Source organism: Globicephala melas, chromosome 8 (assembly GCF_963455315.2).
Source record: "Globicephala melas chromosome 8, mGloMel1.2, whole genome shotgun sequence".
Taxonomy (NCBI): Eukaryota; Metazoa; Chordata; class Mammalia; order Artiodactyla; family Delphinidae; genus Globicephala; species Globicephala melas.
This window is the reverse complement of record NC_083321.1, coordinates 8093312-8113933: the sequence shown is the minus strand read 5'-3', so window position 1 is coordinate 8113933 and position 20622 is coordinate 8093312. Positions and strand designations below refer to the sequence as shown.

Sequence of the window (20622 nt, the reverse complement as noted above, 5' to 3'; positions counted from 1 at the left end):
TTAACTAGACATTCCCCAGGCTTGGGGGGCCCTCACAGGGGGCAAGGGACTCACACTTATCGGCACCAGGCTATCAGACCTCTGCTGATCAGCTCAACATGTGTACACGTGTGTACACACACCCCTTCCCGCCCTGTTTACAGACGGGGAAACTGAGGCCTAGAGAGGCAAAGTGACTTGCCCAAGGCCACAGCCCTTATCGGAGGAGCCAACGTCCTCGTGCTTTGCAAGGTCTGGTCCTGTAACCCTCAGCTGTGACCCTGGGCCAGCTGCTCCACTCCCTGGGGCCTGAGTTTCCTCATCTGTGGGGTGGGGAGGTCAGTTAAGTGAAGGCCTTTGGGGCATGGATGATAAAGTTTAAAATGCCTCTAAAACTGTTACGGCAGGGCTTCCCTGGTGGCACAGTGGTTGAGAGTCCGCCTGCCGATGCAGGGGACGCGGGTTCGTGCCCCGGTCCGGGAAGATCCCACATGCCGCGGAGCGGCTGGGCCCGGGAGCCATGGCCGCTGAGCCTGCGCATCCGGAGCCTGTGCTCCACAATGGGAGAGGCCACAGCAGTGAGAGGCCTGCGTACCGCAAAAAATACCAAAAAAACAAAAAAACTGTTACGGCGTCATAGAGCTTCGTGACGGCATTGGGTGCAGGAGCTGGGGTCCCCAGCTCTTCCCAGTCAGCCAGGGAGAAGGGTGAGATCAGCCTGCTGACAGGCTGCATTAATAATAATAACAACAATAATAATGACAGCAGCTTCTTCTCATCAAGGTTTGTTCACCAGCCTCCCAGGGAGAGCCATGAGGACCTTACTGGATGCACCGCTCCATTTTACAGATGGGGAGACTGAGGCTCAGATAAGTGCCTGGCCCGAGGCCACACAGTGAGGGTGGTGGAGATAGAATTTCAATCCCATTGATCTGACTCTAGCCTGGACCACTCAGCATCCTGCTCAGCCAGATTTGGCTCTTTTGCCTCCAGGACCGAGCTCCTCACTCCATCTTCTCTGAGCAGAGCCCTGAGATTCTCCAAATCTGTTGGGAGTTGTGCCCAGCTGGGCTCCCTCTTCCAGAGTCTCCCCCTCGGCCTCCTCCTTCCCACTGGCCCTGTGCCAGGCCCCCCCTTCCTCGGCTGTCCTGAACCTCAGATGGGCCTCCCTCACTCCTGCCCCTTCACGCATGTCCATTCTGGTTCTGCAGTCCCCTCCCTGGTCTACCCCGGGCATCCCACCCCCATGCCTCTCCCTACAAAAGCTGCCCAGTCAGCCATTTAAGCTCAAAGCAGGTGACTTGGCTGCGGTTCCTGCTGGCCTAGGCCCCTCCTTTGTCCCCTCCTGCCTGGGTTCCTTGGGCTCTGCCCCTGGAGACCCAGCCTCCCAGCTGGTGGTCCCCAAGCTGGACCCCAAACTCTTGGATCCCATTCTCCAAGCCCCCTGGACACCTTCCACATATTGGTATTTTGTTTTGCAAGAAATTCATGTTCATTGCCCCAAATTGGATAATATACATAAAAAGCAAAGGAAAAGTGAGTCACCCATTAGCTCATTGCACAGATTTGGCTAGCCCCCGTTCACATTTTCCTGGAGGAACTTTTAGACTTTAAACAAAAACAAAAAATAGTTAATAACACATTTATCGAGCAAGTTCTTTGTGCCAGGCATTGGGCCAAGTATTTTCAGTGGATTCTTTCATTTTACCCTTCCCTCCCTGGAGAGCCTAATGACAGGTACTATTATTTTTCTCACTTTACAGATGAGGAAGTAGAGGCTCAGACAGGTTGCATGACTTGCTCAAGGGAGCCAGGCTTTGAATCAGGCCATCCGATTTCTGAGGCAGTGCTGAGTCTGCAGTGCTGTGGGACCCTGGCTGCTGCCTGGGCCTCCCCTCCCCCAGGAGCCAGGGGTCCCAGCGCTCAGCGTACCCCCATTAGCATAACCACAAACATCCCTGAAACCCAATTACCAAGAGATGACTTGGGCCCCAGCCAGCCGGGTAGGCAGAGTCTCCAGCCACGCAGGAACGAGGGGCTGGGGCCCAAGGGAGCCCTGGCGGGTGGAAAAGTGGACGACGAGGGGGATATTTTCTGGGGGAGGGGCCTGGAGAGGCTGCTCGTCCACTGCTCCCGGGGTGGTGTGGGTGTGTCCCGCAGGTAGCCTTGACCCCCTGCTCAGCCCCAGCTGGAGAGGCCCCCCGACCCCTAAGGAAGGGTCACAGGTTCCTCTACCCCCAGCTTGCTGGGTGATCCCAGGCAGCCCCTTGCCCTCTCTGAGCTTCAGTTTTCTTCCTGAAAGGAGAGAACCGGGGCTAATGGAGCAGAAAATAAATGACGGTCTGGGAGGAGGAAAGTGCAGGTTCTGAACAGCAGGGCAGGTCTGGGGCTGCATTTCTAACTTCCCCATGAGGTCCAACCACCATCTTCTCCCACCTGGGCAGCTCCTCTGCTGGCCCTCGCCTTCCACTCTGTCCTATTCAGCAACCGGGGCTCCTTTGCTATTGAACACACACACACACACACACACACACACACACACACACACACGGCCCCTTGACCTACCAACAGCCCCCAAAATAAAATGTCATAGAAGAGCTGAAGCCCTCCCCTCCCCCACAGAGGAACCCACCACCCTGAATCGGGCATGTATTTTCTTTAGAGTTTTACTATGTATACCCCTCAACAGGCTATTACCCAGGTATTCGTGTTTTAATTTTTTTGTGTGTATTTATTTAATTAATTAATTTTTGACCGCGCTGGGTCTTCATTGCTGCACGCGGGCTTTCTCTACTTGCGGTGAGCGGGGCTACTCTTTGTTGTGGTGCGCGGGCTTCTCATTGCGGTGGCTTCTCTTGTGGTGGAGCAGGGGCTCTAGACATGCGGGCTTTAGTAGTTGTGGCACACGGGCTCAGTTGCTCCGCGGCATGTGGGATCTTCCCGGACCAGGGCTCGAACCCGTGTCTCCTGCATTTGGCAGGCGGACTCTCAACCACTGTGCCACCAAGGAAGCCCATCGCGTCTTAGTTTCATATAAAGTGGAACTCCTGGGATTGGCTGCTACCCTTTGCGGTGGGGCTTGGGAGGCTTATCCCGGCAGGCCCAGGCTGCTCTGGTCCGTCTGCTTTCACCGCTATGTAATATTCCAGGCTGGGACTGTCCCACACTCTTCCACCCGTCCTCCCACTGACCATCAGTCAAGTGTGCCCAGTTTTGTCTCTTGCAAACCCAGCTGCAGTAGCATCTTGCACACGGCCCGTGAACCCATGTGCTGGAATTTGTCTCTTATACGCCTGGCAGTGAGACTGCTGGTTGTGGTATATGCACATCTTTAACTCTACTAGTTATTGCCAAATTGTTCTCCAAAGTGGTTGTTCAGATGATCGTTTTAAAATATAAATTAAATCATGTCACTTCCCTGCCTAAAACTCTCAAAGAGCTTCCTATTACACTTAGAATAAAATCCATACTCCCCTCCACAAACGCATGGCTGCATGACACGCTCCATTCTCCCCAGTTTCCTGGACTTCTTTTTTTTTTCCTGGACTTCTTTCTCTTCCTCAGATAGGTCTGGCTCTTTCATGCCCCAGGGCCTTTGCACATACTGCTCCCTCTGCCTGGCACACTCTTCTTCCATCTCTTTCCAAACTGTCTCCTGTTCATCCTTCAGGTCTTCAATGAAAATGTCACCTCCACTGAAAGTCCTCCCCGGAAGTGCCTTCCACCCTGTTCCCCATCACCCTGTTTATTTCTTTCAGAGGCCACGTCATGGTCCTGTAGTGATCTCGTCCTCTCATTTATTTGCTGGTTTATTACCAGCATGGCAGCCTGTGGAAGAGGGCCTGGTCTGCTTTGGTCATTCCTGTGCTCCGGAGGCCAGCACGGCCGGCACTGAAGCTCTGCTCTCAGTGACATTCATTCATTCAACAGATGTGGATTAAGCTCCATCTGGTTGAAATGTCCAGAGGGGAGTGAGCCCGAGTTGAGGGCAGAGGGGTAGCCAGGCCCGTGGGGCCCTGAGCCTTCTCCCACGGCCGTGGGGAGCTATGGCAGGTGCTAGAGTGAGGGAGAGGCAGGGTCAGGCTTGCACTTCAGAAGGCAGCTCCTCAGAGCCGAGGGGGAGCAAATTGAAGGGAGTGGACCTGGAAGTAGGGGCTGGAGGGACGGTGGTGGCCGAGGATGGGTTGATGGAGGGCCAGGAAGAGAGGCGATGCTAAACCCGCAGGGGCCAATTAGAGGACCATGGGAGACAGGATTGGATCGGGCATCGGATTGGCTTCCAAATGTGGCTCTATCCAGTCGATGGAAGGAGCACCTTGGTGTGAGGAAATGGCAGGGCTCTGGCCCCCTTGATGCCCCCGCCCCCACTGTCTTCCACCACTGCAGGAAGCCGGGAGGGAGCTCTCCCAGTGATTTTGAGAGGGCAGCAGAAGTCCAGAGGTGCCTCCCAGCGAGGCACACCTTGATCTAGTCCAGCCCCTCTGTGTATAGACAGGGAAACCGAGGCCCTAAAAGGAAAGGAACTAGAAGAAGACCACACAGCTGAATCCTCACGCCAGTTGTTGCTTTTGGAACACGAGGTGTGGCACTGAGACCAAAGAGACATTCCCTTCTTCCGATAAAGACAGAGGAAAGGGGCTTCCCTGGGGCGCAGTGGTTAAGAATCCGCCTGCCAGTGCAGGGGGCACGGGTTCGAGCCCTGGTCCGGGAAGATCCCACATGCCGCGGAGCAGCTAAGCCCCTGCGCCACAACTACTGAGCCTGCGCTCTAGAGCCCGCGAGCCACAACTACTGGGCCCACGTGCCACAACTACTGAAGGCCCGCGTGCCTAGAGCCCGTGCTCCGCAACAAGAGAAGCCACCGCAGTGAGAAGCCCGTGCGCCACAACGAAGAGCAGCCCCTGCTCGCCGCAACTAGAGAAAGCCCGCGCACAGCAACAAAGACCCAACGCAGCTAAAAATAAAAAATAAATAAATAAATTTATTTTTTTAAAAAAAAAGACAGAGGAAAGGCGGCCAGCCTTTGCTGCGCAGGGAATTTAAGTTAGACACCAGGAAGGACTTCCTTAAAAACTCCACCCACCAGACACAGCCTTGTCAGGCCCGCCTTCTCTGGGCAGCCCCTGGCTGACAGTCCTGCAGCTGGCCCCCTGGGACTCTCAGGACACGCGGTTGGGGAGGTGGCCCATTCAAGGTCACTCAGCTGGGAAGAGGCGGTTTCATCTGGGTCTAAAACTAGAGCTCCTTTGGCGGCAGGGCCAGGGGTGGTCCTGAGGAGTCCCAGCTCCCTCCTGTCCCAGGCCCTGCGGTCCGGGAGCCCAGGGTGTCCCTTGTCCCGAGGGCCTCAGGGCGGCCTTCTTGCTCCCTCCCAGGTTATGTCCTGTGAGGACAAGATAGGACCCCAGTGGTTCCAGGCCCAGCTGCCTCAGGTCCTCGAGGGGGAGGCGGGGGGGGGGGGGGGGGGGGGCGGGCAGGCAGCCATTGGTACGCGAGGCTGTGCCTCCGCCCCTCCAAGCCCAGCCTTTTCTGCTCAGCTCTTTAAGGATCCCTCCTCGCAGAGGCAGCGTGGTGGTTGCTGGGCAACCCCATCCCCCCACCGTCACTGGGCCCTCCCCCTCCTTCCCCACCCCTCGTCTGCGGCTCCTCCCAGCACCCAGTCTCAGAAGTGTCCTTAGCTCAGAACCTGCCAGGCCTGGCTGCCCCTGGGCCAGGCAGGCGGAGGGGCCTTGCGTGACCCCACCCAACCCCAGCCCTGGACCCCAGCTCTGCTCCACCAGGACTCAGGGGGAGGACCCCAGGCTCAGGGCACCCCGTGTGCAGATTCTCATTGCTCCACCCCCATCTTCAGTGGCTTCAGCTGCCCTGAGGTGTTGGAGCCTGTTGGGGGGACAGAGAGGACCGAAGGGGAAGGGCCCAGGAACGGCCTGAGTCCCCGGGGAGGTGGCCTACACAGGGCATCGGGCCTCAAAAGCCCCTGGGTGGTGGTGGAGACCAAGGTATTAAACTCGGAGGGGGGCAGGGGTGGGAGAGAGGGGAGCTGAGGAGGAGGGTGGGGTTCTGAGCCCTGAGAAGAAGGTCTGCAGGGGCTCAGAGAGGCAGTGGGGGGTGGAGGGGTTGTCGGGGGAAGCCGGGCTCCAGCAGAAGTTTCTGAGCCTCCAACCTCAAAACCCCGAATTTTCCACCCCACCACCCTCCACGCTGCCCCCCTTCTACCTCCTCGGGCAATCAGACAGACAGTGCTCTCTGGCTCCCCAACATCTTGGGGATGTTTTCCTCCTTCCAACTTCCTTCCCGATCAGGCCTGTACTTCTGGCCTCGCCTCTGACTCTCCTTCCCACAGCCCTCTGCCCACAAGCTGCTCCCCAACCGGCCCTCTGTACTTTGGCACAGGCTGGTCCCTCCACTTGGACTGTCCTTTTTTTAAAAAAATTAATTAATTAATTTTTGGTCACATTAGGTCTTTGTTGCTGCACGCGGGTTTTCTCTAGTTGCGGCAAGCGGGGGCTACTCTTCCTTGTGGTGCGCGGGCTTCTCATTGCGGTGGCTTCTCCTAGAGCCTGTGGAGCACAGGCTCTAGGCGCACGGGCTTCAGTAGTTGTGGCACGCAGGCTCAGTAGTTGTGGCGCACAGGCTTAGTTGCCCCGTGGCGTGTGGGATCTTCCCGGACCAGGGCCCGAACCCGTGTCCCCTGCATTGGCAGGCGGATCCTTAACCACTGCGCCACCAGGGAAGTCCTGGACTGTCCTTTAAGACACAATTCAGGTCTCCCTTCCTGAACTTGACTTGGGATGTGTGTAACAGGTGAATGATAGCCAGAGTCAAGAAATGCTTAAATCACCATCAGAAGCATCACTTCTGGGAATAATGGCCTAGGAGTGAGCGGGTGAGGGCGGGAGGGAGCAAGAGGCAGCCCCGGTTGCCTGGAGGAGATGGGGGATGGGGTGGTGGTGATGTCATTTGTGGGGGGAAGAGGAGGTTCTCAAGGGAGAGGAGGGCCCATCAGAGACAAGCCTGGACAGCAGCCTCAGTCCTGCCATGGCAGGGGAGGGTGGGCTGGTGGGGAACCCTTGTCCCTGGGGTGGCATGGTCCTGCCTCTCCCCAGGCCTGGCTCTAACTCTCTCTGGCGTACTTCTCCCCACCCTCCCAGGGGCCTGGATGTGGTATCTGTCCATTCTGATCTCCGTCCTTCACCTCCCATCACCCCCAACTCATACAAACACACCAGGACCCTACCCTGCCACACTCCAGTAGCTGAAGTGTGTCTGGCGCCCCTCTGAACCCCTGGAGCCATCATCTTGGGGCATTTTTAGGAATCACGATTGGCCTTGGGCAGCTCTGTCACCGTTGCCTGCAGGGCTGTTCCAACCTGACACTCAGCAACGCCCGATTGCTCTCCCCAGGTGCCCGGCACTGCAGCAGGTGCTGGGGACACGTGGGGACCACAAGAGGCCCAGGATGTGCCCCCAAGGGGCTCACAGGCTACTGGGAAAGACAGACATGAACAAAACTCCCGGCACTGAACACGGGCTCCATCGATTCTGAGTCTCACCACGGCTTCGTGTACAACTGAGGAAGCAAACACACTGCCAGCCGCGCCCCGATTTCAGAGATGTGAAAGTTTGGTCTAGTGGATGAAGAATGGAGTCATACGAATCATGCATAACCACAGACTGAGCTAAGTGCAACCAAGAAGCTGAGGGGTCAGAGAGAACAAGTGACCCAGCTGGGAAAAATGGGTTCAGGGAGGCCTCTCAAAGGACTGGGCTGAGAGGTGAGTAGGAGCTGGCTTGGTCCGGAGAGGCGGGAGAGTGCAGGGAAGCGGGACCCCTGATTCAGCGCCCAGACAAGGCCAGCGGCTTCCCGGGCCAGCTGCCCCAGGCCACCATTCCCCACTGCTCCCAGCACCTGTCCTCGGGAGCTGCTGGCTTTGTCCTACCTAACTTTGTCCCTGCTGTGCCTGTTCCCTGGAGCACCCTCTCTGGGACTTCCGCCTGGGCTGGGGCCTTGCTGTCCCTGAAATTCTGCCCTGGGGCCCACCCCTGCCTCTCCTGTACCCTGACCCTGTGCTTATGGGGAGAAGCCCCAACCCTCTGTGCTGTGCAGGATGGAAAGGTTTAGTGCACAGTGGCAGAAGAGAGAGCGTGGTGGTGTCAGGATTTGGATCAGAGAAGCTGCTGGGACTTTCCAGTGAGAACTGTCGTTCCCAGCCAGGTGTGCACAGCCAGCCTACCCACAGGCCACACGCCCACGATTCATGGAAACACAACAGGGCGCCCCTGGGCGTCGCCAGGAGACCACAGTCTGGGATGGCCAGGTGTTCAGTGACTGCGATTCTCTGGGTACCCCCCAATCAGGTACCCCCAGATGCAGTGGACCCTGGGGATCTTGGAGGGCAGTGATCTTCAAGACCAAGAACCCCCAGATGGGGCAGAAAGTCCATTAGGAGGCTCTCTGGATCCAGGCGAGGGGCTGGAGATCTGCCCTCCCTGGAGATGATGTCCAGGCTGGGGCCTGCGGGGCAGGCTGAGCCTCTGACTCTTGGGCAGCTGGCTGAAGTCCAAGGTCATGCCCTCTGGACAGCAGCTCTTGGCCTCTTCAGCGGTGCTGGTCCCTGACCACTCCCTCGGGGGCTTCCTTCCTGGATGCCCAGCACCGAGCCTGGGGCGAAGGGGTCCCTGGTGATGCCCACTGACCAGCCAGCGGGGCAGACCCTACCCCTCTCTCGAGTCAGGTGGTCCCTTCTGCTGCCCCCGGCCCAGAACAAGCCCAAGCACGGCCAACGGTGGCACAACCTTGGCCGACAACGGTCTAATCACGGAGTCGCGCTGTTGCCGCACTTAACAGTATACAGAGCACTTTTCCTCTTGTGGCCTCGTCACTGTCACGGCAGCCTTAGGAGGTCTGTGATGGCCCCGTTAAGATAAGGAACAGGGAGGCTGCAACAGCGCCCGGGGGCAGCAGCGGGTAAGTGGTGAGGTGGCGAGCAGGATCCTCATCTGAGGACTCCCAAGAAGGTGGGCAGATGGCGGGGAGGCCGGGGTGCTGCAGGCAGGGCCGGCGTGACCTTGGCTGCCCAGCATAGAGCCCACTGCACCTGGATGCCGGACACTGCCTGGGTTACTGCCGCCCTGGGAGCTGGGGATCTGGAGCTTGGCGAGCCCACGGCTGAAGCCACAAATTGTCCCTGCGTGACATGTGCTGCCTTGAGCTGAGAGCATCTCTGTGACTGCCTGGCTCGAAGACGAGCTCAGTCTTCCCGGGGCCAGGGCCCCACCAGCCCATGCCCTCAGGGAGCCCCACAGCACACAGGGGCTCAGCAAGCGTTTGTTGAATGAACGAGGGATCTTTCTGAATCTCATAGCCAATAGTGCCTCTGCCGTACTTAGCCTCCCTGGCACCCTACTCCTTCCAAGATAAAGGCCAGACTCTCCAGGCTTGTCCAAGGCCCCGTATACCTGGCCTGGCTGACATCAGTTACCCCATCTTCCACCATGGTCCCCGTTGACTCCTAACCCCCAGCTCCAACCAAGAATTCCAGATCTGCAAACCCCAGGCTCTTTCACATCATAGCCCCTGAGAACAAGCTGAAATGAGCTTCTAGTGCTTGCCAAGAACATTCCTCCCTACCTTCCAAGACCAGCTCGACAGCCACCTCCCCTGGGAAGCCATCCTCGGATCTCGCAGTTGACTTGGCCCCTGTGTCCAGGGCTCACGTGGTAATGATGTCTGTTTCAGCAAGTTCCCGCTAAGCCAAAGCTATTGAGGTGGCCGTCCCCCGGCTGGATTCCAGCTTTGCCAGGGCAGGGTACAGTAAGGCCTGATGCCCTTTGGTCTTTGGCACCCAAAAGGCACCTGGCACGGTGGACCTCCATATTCCCTGAACAGTGTGTAGCCACCAGGTACAGCAGCTCAATGGAATATCATGCAGCCATTAAAACCACTATTATGAAGAAGATATTTCGATATCTAAGGGCAACCTGTCAAACCGCTATATCCATGCCATCCACTCCACTCCGAGGCTGTGAGTGTCTGCTTTGTGCCGGCCCTGTGCTTGGCATGGGGGTGACAGGGGTGGAAAGGGGTCCCTCCTTCAAGGGATTCAGTTTAGAAGAGAAGGAAGACGCGCATAATTCCTGAGTGCCACGATGGAGGGAAGACGGAGCCCCAGGGCCCCCACGTCCATGGGGGTCTGGGGAGGCGGGACGGAGACCACAGCTCTGTAAGAATTACAGCCGACAGCGCACGGACAAACCTGGAAGGGAGCGGAGGAACGGAGGCTGTGGACGCCACAGGATGGTGGCGGTGTGGGTGATTTTTCTTTCCTTTATTGTTGGTACAATGCTCTTTGGACAATAAATAAAAGTTGGGAGGAAAAAAATAGCTGTTTGGTGAATTGAGTATAAAGCAGGGAAAGGAAGAGAGGGAGATAAGGGGAGGAAATGGGAAGGGAGGGGTGAGGAGGGAGACGCAAGAAGGGCCAAGGCGGGGGTGCTCACAGTGAGGAGAGGCAGCAGCCTCAGCAAGGCCTCAGCCTGCTCCCGGGCTGGGGGCAAGAGGGCCGGGAGAGCACAGGACGGGTGTGTTCGTGTGTGTGTGTGTGTGTGTGTGTGTGCGCGCGCGCCAGTATCCCTTATGGTGACCTTCTCCCAGGGAGAAGCCGGGAGGGCATCCCAGGGGAGGGGTGGCCTGGCCAGGCATTGACTGACAGCAAAGTGCAGGGAGTGCTGGGCTCCGGGAAGGGTCTAACACGGGCCTGCAGTTGGGACCGTGGGTGGGAGGTGCTGGGATGGGTCTGGAGGGGAGGCGTCCCAGCCAGATTGTGGGCATTCTGGGTGTGGACCGGCAAACAGTGGGGCCTAGGTGGAGGCGGTGGGGTTCTAGATAGAGGCAAGGACTCGCTCAGAGCAGCCCTCCAGGGAAAGGGTTGTTTGCAGGGCCCGATGACTGATCTCGCTAAAGGTCTGGCCTGAGGGAGGCCAGGCAGACAGAGAGCTCCTTAGTACCCCAGAGGAGGCCAAGAGCATGGGGACTCTCCAGGCTCAGAGGAGGGAGGTCTGGTCCACCCGCACCCTCACCCCCGCACCAGACCCCACACAACAGGTGCAGACATCTCTAGTCCCCAGTGTGTGCCAGGCATGGCCCTAGCCACCTTTCTGTTCAAGGTCTCCTTCAACCCTCCTGTTAACCCTTTGCAGGTAGGATGTTAATGCTCCCATTTTACAACAGGGGACACTGAGATTTAGAGATTAAGTAACTTGCTCAAGGTCACGGTCAGCTAGTGAAGGGAAAGGCGGAGCTGGGCTCTGACCCGGGGCACTGCCCGCTCAGGCAGCTTGGTGGAGCAAGGCAAGCAAGGCAGACGAGGGGGTCCCCGTGGCGAAGGCGAGCCAGGCAGGGAGGAAGGGGTTACCTCGGCACGCACAGTAGATGGTGGGTAACTGTTTGTGAATGAATGAATGGACGGATGGTTGGAAGGATGAATGAATGAGTGCAGAGAGGAGGGGTGTAAGGGGAGGCGCACGTGAGGGAGAACGCTTTTCTCTCTCCCCGCCCCCGCGCTGGAGGCTGGCTCTGGGAGCCTCCCTCCTCAGCTCCCGCCGCACTGAGGACCGACACCCCAACCTCCCCACCCTCCCCATCCATTTTAGCCGAGGGCAGGAGGAGGGGGACGCGGAGGCCGATTCTCCCAGGCTGGGCCCGAGTCCCCGCGCGGCGGCGCAGCCTCTCGCGCCCGGTCCCGCCGGCCAGTGCGCAGAGCGGCGCCCCCACCCCCGTCACCTCCTCCCCGCCCGCTGCCTCCCCTCTCCTCTCCTCCCTCCCCGCTCCGCGCCTGCACGCACGGCCCCCGCCGCCGCCGCCGCCGCTGCCGCCGCGAAGGGAGAGGCGGCCGCACAGCCTGGTTCCCCGCGCCCTGCTCGCCGCCGCCGCTCGCGCAAGCCCTGCTGCTGGCCTTCACCCCGCCGAGCGCACCCGCCCGGGTACACGCACCCCGGCCGCCAGGCGCACCCCCGCGCACGCCCCCCGCGGCTCCGCCGGGCGCCGGAGCCGGGCAGATGCGCCGCCGCGCGCCCCCAGCCCCGGGCCCGCCACCGCGCCCCGCCGCGCGCCGGGGGCTCCTCTCCCGGGCCCCCGTGGGCGCCCTCCGGCTCCAGTTCCCGCCCGCTCCTTGGAATAACCCCTGAGGCTCCAGCCGTCGCCGCAAAGTTTCCCGAGGAGACCCGCCTCCCTGGCCGTTGAGCAGGTAAGGGTGGATGCACGGGGCGGGGGCCGGGGTCCGAGCGTGCGGGACGGGACGCCGGGGCCAGCGGGGCGGGGTGGGAGAGTGCAGGGAGGCGCCGCAGGATCCGGCTGCCCGGCTTTGCCCGGCCGCCGCGGGGACCGCGCAGCCTTTGGGATTTCGGGAGGGGGGCCCCCCAGTCGACAGCCGAGTACCCATGGCGCTGGCTCCGCCGCGGGGAGGCGCGGGGTGCGCGGCCGGCGGCTCCACTCTCCCCAGCAGAGGCTGGAAAGGGCGGGGGCTCGGCGGGAGCCCCGGCCCGAGACCTCGCTGCGCTCCCAGGGAGACGGCCCCGCCCGCGGGGGTCGCCTAGCTGGGCTGGACTGTTCCGGCTCAGGTCTAGTACCCGGGAACCGGAGGGTTTGGCGCACGCCAAGAGAGGCAGCCCGCCGGCCCGGGCGCCGCGCTCCCGTCCCCACCAGCCGCGTGAGTCACGGTTGGAGCGAGGTTTTATTTTTAAAACGACTTCAAGGGGGGCACAAGCAGCCTCCAACTTCCCTCCCTGTGCGCGCGGTAGACTGTCAGCCCTGTGGGGGGCAGGAGAACAGGGCGGTGCACCTGGCGGCTAGAACGGTGGGACCTCTGGGCTGGAGGCCGGGGAAGCCAGGGGCCGGGCGCATGCCCCTCCTCCCGGGCGACTGGAGGCCCAGGGACGGAAGGCTGGGGAGTGTTGTTGCCCAGCTGCAGGGAGCCTTAGCTGATCAGAGCTCTCCGAGGAGGAGAAAGTTGAGGAGCATCGACATCAGGGAGCTGCCCCAGGCTTCCCGCCGGCCCCGAGGGCTGTGAGGCTCTCTGGGGCGTGTGGTTTTAAGAGAACACAGACCAGCTGGGCTGTGCGAGGCCCTTGTAGTCCAAGCCAGAGACCTGATGTGAATGAATAAAGCCTAGGCTGGGGGCAGAGGTGGGGGGCATCTGGGTCCTGCCCTGCCCCACCCTGGCCCCTGCACCCTCAGGGAGGACAGAGACCAGTCTCTCTTGTCTCCCTCCCCAGGTGGCTCAGGAGTTGGGGAGGAGGCTGCCTGTGTGGGGCTCAGAGCCCCACAGAACGCAGGATGCCCCTGGCAGAGGGATGTGGGCTGGGGCATGCCCCTCTCTGCTCAGCAGCCGTGGGGAAGCTGGCTACGCTCAAGGGCTCCAGGCTCAGGTTTCTGGAGTGAAAGCCAACTGCATCTCTTCCTGCCAGCCCCAGGAGGAGAGGCGCAAACATCACCTGTCAGCTGGTGCCGACTCCGTGGGCGACTGTTCAGGGCTTCTTCAGAGGTTTAAATGGAAATGGCCTGAGCTGCCAGGGCCCATGCCCGGGAGGGAGTACTGCCCAGCTGAGCAGGCAGAGAGGGGGCCCTGGTAAGTGTGAGGGACAGGAAGAGCCGGGGGGCTGTCACATCCTGGCTGAAGGGTCAGACATGGGCCAGTTTGAGAGCAGGAGAGAGGAGGGCAGACAGAGTGTCTGTGTATGGAGGCGGGGGGTGGCCTCTGTGCATGTCCCTGGCCCCTTGACCTCACACAGACACAGGGCTGGACACTCTTCAGTAAAAAGCCTCCCCGGCATGAGTTTGAGCCAGGCATGCCCTGGGGCTGCTGTAGCCTGTAGCATGTCCCCTAAGCCCCGGTCTGTGTGCCTTCGCTCTACCACTTACTAGTTGAAAGTCCCTGCTTCTCTGAGCCTCAGTTCGCCTTGTTGAGTGTACTCGCCCCCTGAGGCTGAGTTTGGCAGGGACAGGATGCATTATAAAATGGGGTGAGGTGGACAGATGCCCTGCTCCTGTTGAAGGGGTCCCCGAGGGCTGAGGGCACCCAGAGGGCGGGGGGGGGGTCAGATTCCCCCCAGCCAGGGGCCTGTTGGTAGACATCAGCCTGACGGTGGCCCTCAGCAGCAGCGCCCTTCTTGGTGTCCCCCCTCGTGTCTCCTCTGAGGCCTCCCGTCATCGTGAGCCCCTGGGAGGTCCACCCAGCTGATCTCTAAGGAGATGGTGGGTGGGAGGGCTGCTGCCGCCCCATCGCATCACCTGCTGCCAGGGCTCTGCGGGGAGGGCGTTGGCCTGCAAGACTCAGCTCTGCACAGACTGAGGCCTGGTGGCTGAGCCTGTGTCACCCACTGGGTGGCCCCAGGCCTGTACCTCTGGGGACCCACTTCCTTACCTGCACAGGGGGATATAACGGCTCTCCCACCCTGTGAGAATGGGTGGGCACCCTGAGTGCGGGTGTTGAGGGACAGCGAGGCAGGCCCGGAACCAGCTGACTGCCTGCAGAGGCCCAGTACAGGGGCACTTGTCAGGAAGCGGCCGCCCTGGTGCAGGGGAGGATGAGGCCCCTGGGGCCCGCTGGGCACAGCTCCCTCTGCCCAGTCAGGTGGGACAGAGGCAGGGAGGCAGGGCTGGGCGGGGCAGGACAGGTTGCCCCCCTGCCCGGGGAAGGGGCAGATGGCTCAGGAGTTGCGGTGAGTGGGTGAAGGCCCTGCCCTGAGATGTAGATGGCCCCACTGTGTGTCCTCGGGGAACTGGGGACCTGCTGGCAGCCACCTCCCCGGCCAGCCAGGCTGCCCTGGAGTCAGGGCTGAGAAATGGCCTGATCTCAGAGATGGGGCCTGTTTGGGGCTGTGCGGGGGGCATCTGGCTGGGCCGGCCCTTCTGCCCCAGGGTCCTAGGGACTTGTGGTTCCTGGGGAGGGTTCTCTGCCTGGCCTGCTGACTTCGAACCAGTGACTGGCTCTCCTTGGTCCTCAATATCTTCATCTGTAAAGTGGGGTAACAGCAGTTCCCACCTTGGGGTACCCACTATGAGATGATGCACATGAAGCTTCTGGCAGAGTTTACGCCTAGCAGTGCGTTGCCCCCTGGGGTCCCCACCCCTGGATCGCGCTGGGCTGAGGGCTTTCAGCTTCTTCAGGCCTTGGAGTAGCAGGAAGGATGCCTCGGCACCCCGCCGCAGCCACCAAAGTCCATTCCGGGTGGGATCTCACGTGCCAGCTGGCTGGGGTGTCAGCTCCAGTGACAGTGGGAGTGTCCAGGAGCAACAGGGGTGAGGCTGAGGGGTTTTGTCTTGGATCCCTCATGGGATGGGCTGTGTGGGCTGTGTGTGTACGGACCAGGAGGGGTGTGACGCGTGTGGGCGTGGCTGGGGGTCTTAAATGCCAGCAGTGGCGTGGGTGGTGCCTGCCCCAGGGTGCTCACCATTGGAGAGGCCGCAGTAGCTCTGGAAGGGTGGGGCTGGCGCTGGCCTCAGGCCTACTTGCGGCCCTTGGTGAGTGTGTTTGGGGGGTCGCCTCCCTAGAACCTGGGTCGTTTTCCCTGAGACAAAGTTCAGGCCTGCTCCGGCTTGTACCAGACATGAGGCAGCTGTATTCCTTCCTCTGCCACGAGGCAGTCACCCTAAGATGGCCAGGGTGGGGGCATGGCTGGAGGAAAAGACAGGGGAATGGACAGTGCGACCCCAGGGTGCTCCTGCCATGCCCCGCCCCCCGCCCGCCGCCTGGCATCCCCTAGAAGCAGCTGGAATGGAGAGGGCTCCGTGGAGAGGGCCATGTTTGTGCAAGGCCTGTTTGCCTGAGCGGCGGCTGGATGTCTGTTTACCGCTGCCTGTGGCCCCCAGAGCTCAGCCGCTCCCTGGGGTCAGCGGCTCTGCGGGTGATGTCAGCATTCGGGGGCCTCGACTCGCCTTGTGGAAGTGGTTTGCTGGATTCACTGCAGCCCTGGGCTTTGAAACTCGCACCCTGGCCTTGCTCGTGCTGCCTCCCACCCCACAGAGCTGGGGGGGGGCGTGGGGGGGCAGTGAGAGTGGGGGAGGGGAGGTCGGCCACAGGCATTGCTGTGGGGATGGGGGGCTGGCTCACAAGGTGTCCTGCTGGGCACCCCTGGCTCCCTGGCTCTTCTGTCTGTCCCTCCCTCCCTCCTTTCCTGCCCATTCATTCACACATTCATTCATTCGTGTTGAGCACCGGTTGTGGGCCAGGTGCAGTGCCGGCTCTGGGGGAAAGGGAAAACGAGCAGCTGTTAAGTCTCGCTCGGGGAGCTACAGTTGGGAGCGGGGGTCAGACTGCAATCAGATACTTTCCCTCCCACCTCGGAGCCTTGGGCTCTGAAGGCGGGAAGGCAGCCCTCTGAGGTGGGGCGACCGGGGAGCCTGCTGGGGCCCGGGATCAGGGAACGGGGTGCTTGAGCCGAGGACGTGAAGGTGGAACAGGCGTCGGTGAGGAGAAGGGACGGGAATAGGAGCCCGGAGGACAGAACCAACGGAAGGGGCTGCGTGTGGACCCCTTGGCAGGTGTGAGGAGCGCTGGGGGGCCGGGGAGGCATCTGGATGGCGGGTTTGTTCACAGCTCGTGGTCTGTCTCCCTGGGTCTCTGCTGGCCTGTCCATCTCCATCTCTCGGGACTGCCAGGCCTGCCTCAACGACCAGCTGCCTAGGCCTCCTGGGGGGGCCCCTGGAAGGGTGGGCTTCCTGGGCTCAGGGTGGTCCCCTGTTCCTGAGAGCTGTGCGTCCGCCTGCGTGGGCAGCCTGACCCAGCCTCTGATGGGCCAGGAGGGAGAATATTTGGGCTGGTTTGTGATGGGGGCAGGGGCCCCGGTGTAGACGGAGGGCTGCTGGTGACGAAGGGTGTTCCTTAGACACCCCCCTCCCTGTCTCCCGGCTTTGAGTGTCCCTCAGACAGGGGCTGGGGAAGAAGGCAGTGAAGGCTGGGTCTCCTGGAGGCACTGGGACCCAGCTGTATGGGGCTCAGCTAACCACTAGGGGACACTGCCTCCCAGGCAGAGCGCGGGACCCAGGCTTCCGGAGGGTGGCTGGGCCCGGGTGCTGCAGGCTCTGCTCACAGGGTGGGGGTTGGGGTGGGCCTCGCTGTCAGGGAGGCAGCCGCTGGGCCTTTGGGGAATGGCTTTGTACTTAATTAAAACTGGGCTTAAAACCGGGGTGGCCGAGGTGCTGGTCCTGGCCGCTCCCGTCTGCACTGCTCCGAGAAGCGGCTCTGTGACAGCACGTTTTTGCTCCCCATCCCCTCCCTCTGCCTGAATTAATCGTCGGCACCAGATTACAACAGATTTAGCAAACTGTAAAAAAAAAAAAAGAGAGAGCGCGTGTGAGCGAGGAGGAGAGAAAAGAAAGGGGGATCCACTTCGGAGGAGAGGACAACGGCGTTTATCTATGGAAGCAAATTGCTCTTGTCGCCCTGGTGCCCCCCCAGCCTCCACCGCGACGATGCCTGCCTGGGAAGTGCTGCGGGAACATGTCCTCTCAAACGCCCAGATGGGCTTTCCCTGGGGGCGGGCTGCCAAGGGCTGCCTGGTGGAGCAGAGGGGAGAGCCGAGTTTTCAGGGGACCATGGGGGGCGTCCAGGGCTGCTCTTGGGGGGGGAGTGCCCAGCTGGCTGGTCCTGAGTGGTGGGAGGCCGGGGACAAGGGGTCAGAGGGCCTGTGCGGCAGGGATGGCTGACAGCAGGGGTTGTGTCTGTCTTGCTCACTGGTGCAGCCCCAGGTCCTGGTAGGGGCCCGGCACATGGTAGGTGTATCCCCAGGTCCTGCATCCCCAGGTCCTGGTAGGGGGCCCGGAACATGGTAGGTGTTCAGTGTGGTGCAGGGTGGATGAACGGATGAGTGAAAGATGAAGCCGTGGCTGAACGGCCTCAGGAGCTGGTGTGGGGGGCAGTGGAGGGTCCAACGTGCCAGCTGGGACTCCTGGGGATGAAATCTGCTGGACTGAGCTGCCCTTCAAGGGACATGCCCCCCTGGGTCCTGGATTAAACTTGGGCGAGGGTCCCTGCAGGCCCGGCCCAGGAGCTGCCTGCTGGCTTTCCCGGGGATGACCTTGATTTAAAACATGCTCCTCTGTGGTCAGACCTGAGGGGCCTGGTTCAGGCTCAGGGAATCTGGCTGCCAGCAGGCCCACTGGGCTCCTAGACTGGGCGGGGCTGCCCCTGCCCTGAGTAAGGGGCTCAGGTTCAGTGGCCGGGGGGAGCTCACTATCTCCCTCAGAGAAGCTGCCCAGGATGCGCCAGGCCTGGAGCCTGTCACAGATGAGTTATGCAGAGTCCCAGTCGTGGCAGAGCCAGGCCAGGACGGGAGACAGGTGTGCACCGTGCTCACACCTCCCGCGTGCCCGCACACACTCACACTCCTGCACACAGAGGTTCACACCCATCACTCTTAACCTGCCCTCCCTGAGCCGGGCTCTGGTGGATGACCCCACAGCCCGTCTGACCTCCAGGGCCCCGCTGCTAAGAAGAGCCTTGAGTGGCTGCCACCCACCCAGCCCAGGGCGTCCTCCTGTGCAGCCCCTGCCCATCCCAACCCCGCAGATAGGGCCGTCTGTCGCCCATGTGCTTTCCCTGGGCCCCTCTCTGGGGAAGGGGTGGATGCAAAGGAGTGAGAAGCTGGGGTGAGCGCCCCCTCCCCAAGCCCTGCTCCAGCTGAGGAGGCCTGGAGATTGTCAGCCTTGCAGCAGACTGTGGAATGAAAGTGCCCAGGCTCTGGAGTCTGGTGGACCTGAGTTCCAATCCTACCTCTGTTACTTATCAGCTGGGTGCCCCTGGATGCCTCACTTTCCCTCCGTGTGCCCCAGTCTCCACACCTGTGAAAGGGACCGACAGAGTGCACTTCCCAGGGTCACTGTGAAGGTTCAATGAGACAGTGTCCACAGAAGGGCTCTATAGGAACCAGCAGTTACTGCACTTCAGCAAATAGGCCAGGTCCTGCCAGACGCAGGGCTGGGATTCTGAGGAGCTCAGGGCCTGGGAAGGGCTGCACACGCTGGCCTCTTGTCCTTCCTGGCCGGCAGGCTCACGGGGCATCTGCTGAGCTCCTCATGGGGCAGAGGTCGGTGTCTGAGGTCTGTGGCCCAGGTGGGTAGCAGGTGGACAGATGGGGAGGGGAAGGGACCCTATACCACTCAGCTGTGATGAGGAGCGTGTTGGAATGTGGGTAACTCTGGGGAAACTGGGGAGAACGGAGCCCCTGAGGTCTCCGGGAAGCAGTAGGGTTGGGGGGGTGGGAGGAGTGGAGGGGTTAGGGGCCAAGGAAGAAAAGGGAGAGTGTGGGGCTCAAATGTCACCTTCTGCCCAGGGTGAGTCCCCTGGTATGGGGTCAGGCCGGTCTCCCTTGGGTATTACTGGGCACCTCCCGTGTGCCAGGCCTCCGGGTGGAAGCCAGGCACAGGGACCAGTGACTAGAGCCCTCCCGTGAGGGCAGCAGAGAGGCCATTACCGCTGCCTTTATTGACTGTTTACCGTCTACGCGGCAGGCCGCGAAGCACCATGCTAGGGACTCTTCCCACGCAGGACTCCTTGAGGCTTCAGAACAACCCATTTTACAGAAGAGAAAACTGAGGCACAGACAGATTAAAGTGACCGGACTAAGGTTGCACAGCCAGGACAGGGCGTCTCACCCCTTACCCCCCAACACGTAAGGAAATGGTGGTCATTGTCCTAGAGGTAGTAGCCCACAGATTGCACTTGCCACGCACCCGGCGGTATTAACTGGATTTATCCCCCCAACAAGCCTCTGAGGTAGACTCTGTCATTATCCTGATTTTACCCCAGGAAACAGACACAGCTGAAGTGACTTGCCCAAGGTCACACCAAGGAAGGGCAGCCATTGAGGCACCCTTGGTCCTTACAATGCTCTTGAAGACGGGAAACCCAAGCACAGAGGTTCATCTCTCAAGCTTCCCCCTCCCCCTTGCCCCTCCCCTGCTGTCTCCTCCCATCAGAGCCTCGAGCCTCCCGGAGGGCCCCGCACTCAGCCCGCCCTCCCTGAGGCCCCGCGGCGTACAGGCGCCGGTGCCGCCCTTTAACCCGCCTGGGGTGGGAGGACGAGGGGAGGGCTCTGGCGGAGGTGCCAGGAGCCTGGAGGGAGAGCCAGGCGGGGGCCCCTCCGGGCCGGGTCAGCTTCCCGGGCTGCAGGGTCGGGCTGCTAGCTGACGGTGGGCAGGCTGGGTGGCGGCACGTGCTTCCCCTTCCTCCGGCTGCTCTCCAGCCAGACGCTGCCCGCTGCCCGAGACGTCAGCAGGCGGCCCGCGGGGCCAGGAGGAGCTGGCGGCGCGGGGTCGCGGGTGGCCTGCGGCCTGTGGTCACGGAGCAATCTCCATTAGGGCCCAGAGCGAGTGGCTGCAGCTCCTGGAATCCTATTAAAAGCTTTTTCATTGTTCCCTGCGATATGCTCCGCTCCGCCGGGACCTGGGCATGTTGATAATTTATTTGTGGAAGGGAAAGGGGCGAAGAGCGCAGGAGAGAGGAGGAAATGTCATTATTTGCTCAGGCGGCTTTCGGCAGCGCGGCCCTTCCGTCGGCAGCTCCAGTGGGGGCGCCCCATCCTCCCCTCTCCCCGATTCTGGAGGTTGGGGGAGCAAGGCTCTAAGAGGGTGCAGCTGGGGTGGCCTGG

General features: G+C 61.1%; 2 protein-coding genes across 6 annotated transcripts in view; one reads left to right on the top strand and one right to left on the bottom strand.

Moving 5' to 3' along the window:
• The window catches only part of MACROD1 (mono-ADP ribosylhydrolase 1), a 152906-nt gene that overhangs the window by 23064 nt on the left and 109220 nt on the right, over nt 1–20622 (bottom strand). The gene's annotated exons all lie outside the window — the stretch shown is intronic.
• Nucleotides 12071–20622, top strand: part of FLRT1 (fibronectin leucine rich transmembrane protein 1) — a 93619-nt gene continuing 85067 nt past the window's right edge. For all 3 annotated transcript variants that reach the window (XM_060303035.1, XM_060303036.1, XM_060303037.1), the window contains exon 1: nt 12071–12221. The gene's annotated coding sequence lies outside the window, so the exon portion shown is untranslated. The remainder of the gene's footprint in view (nt 12222–20622) is intronic.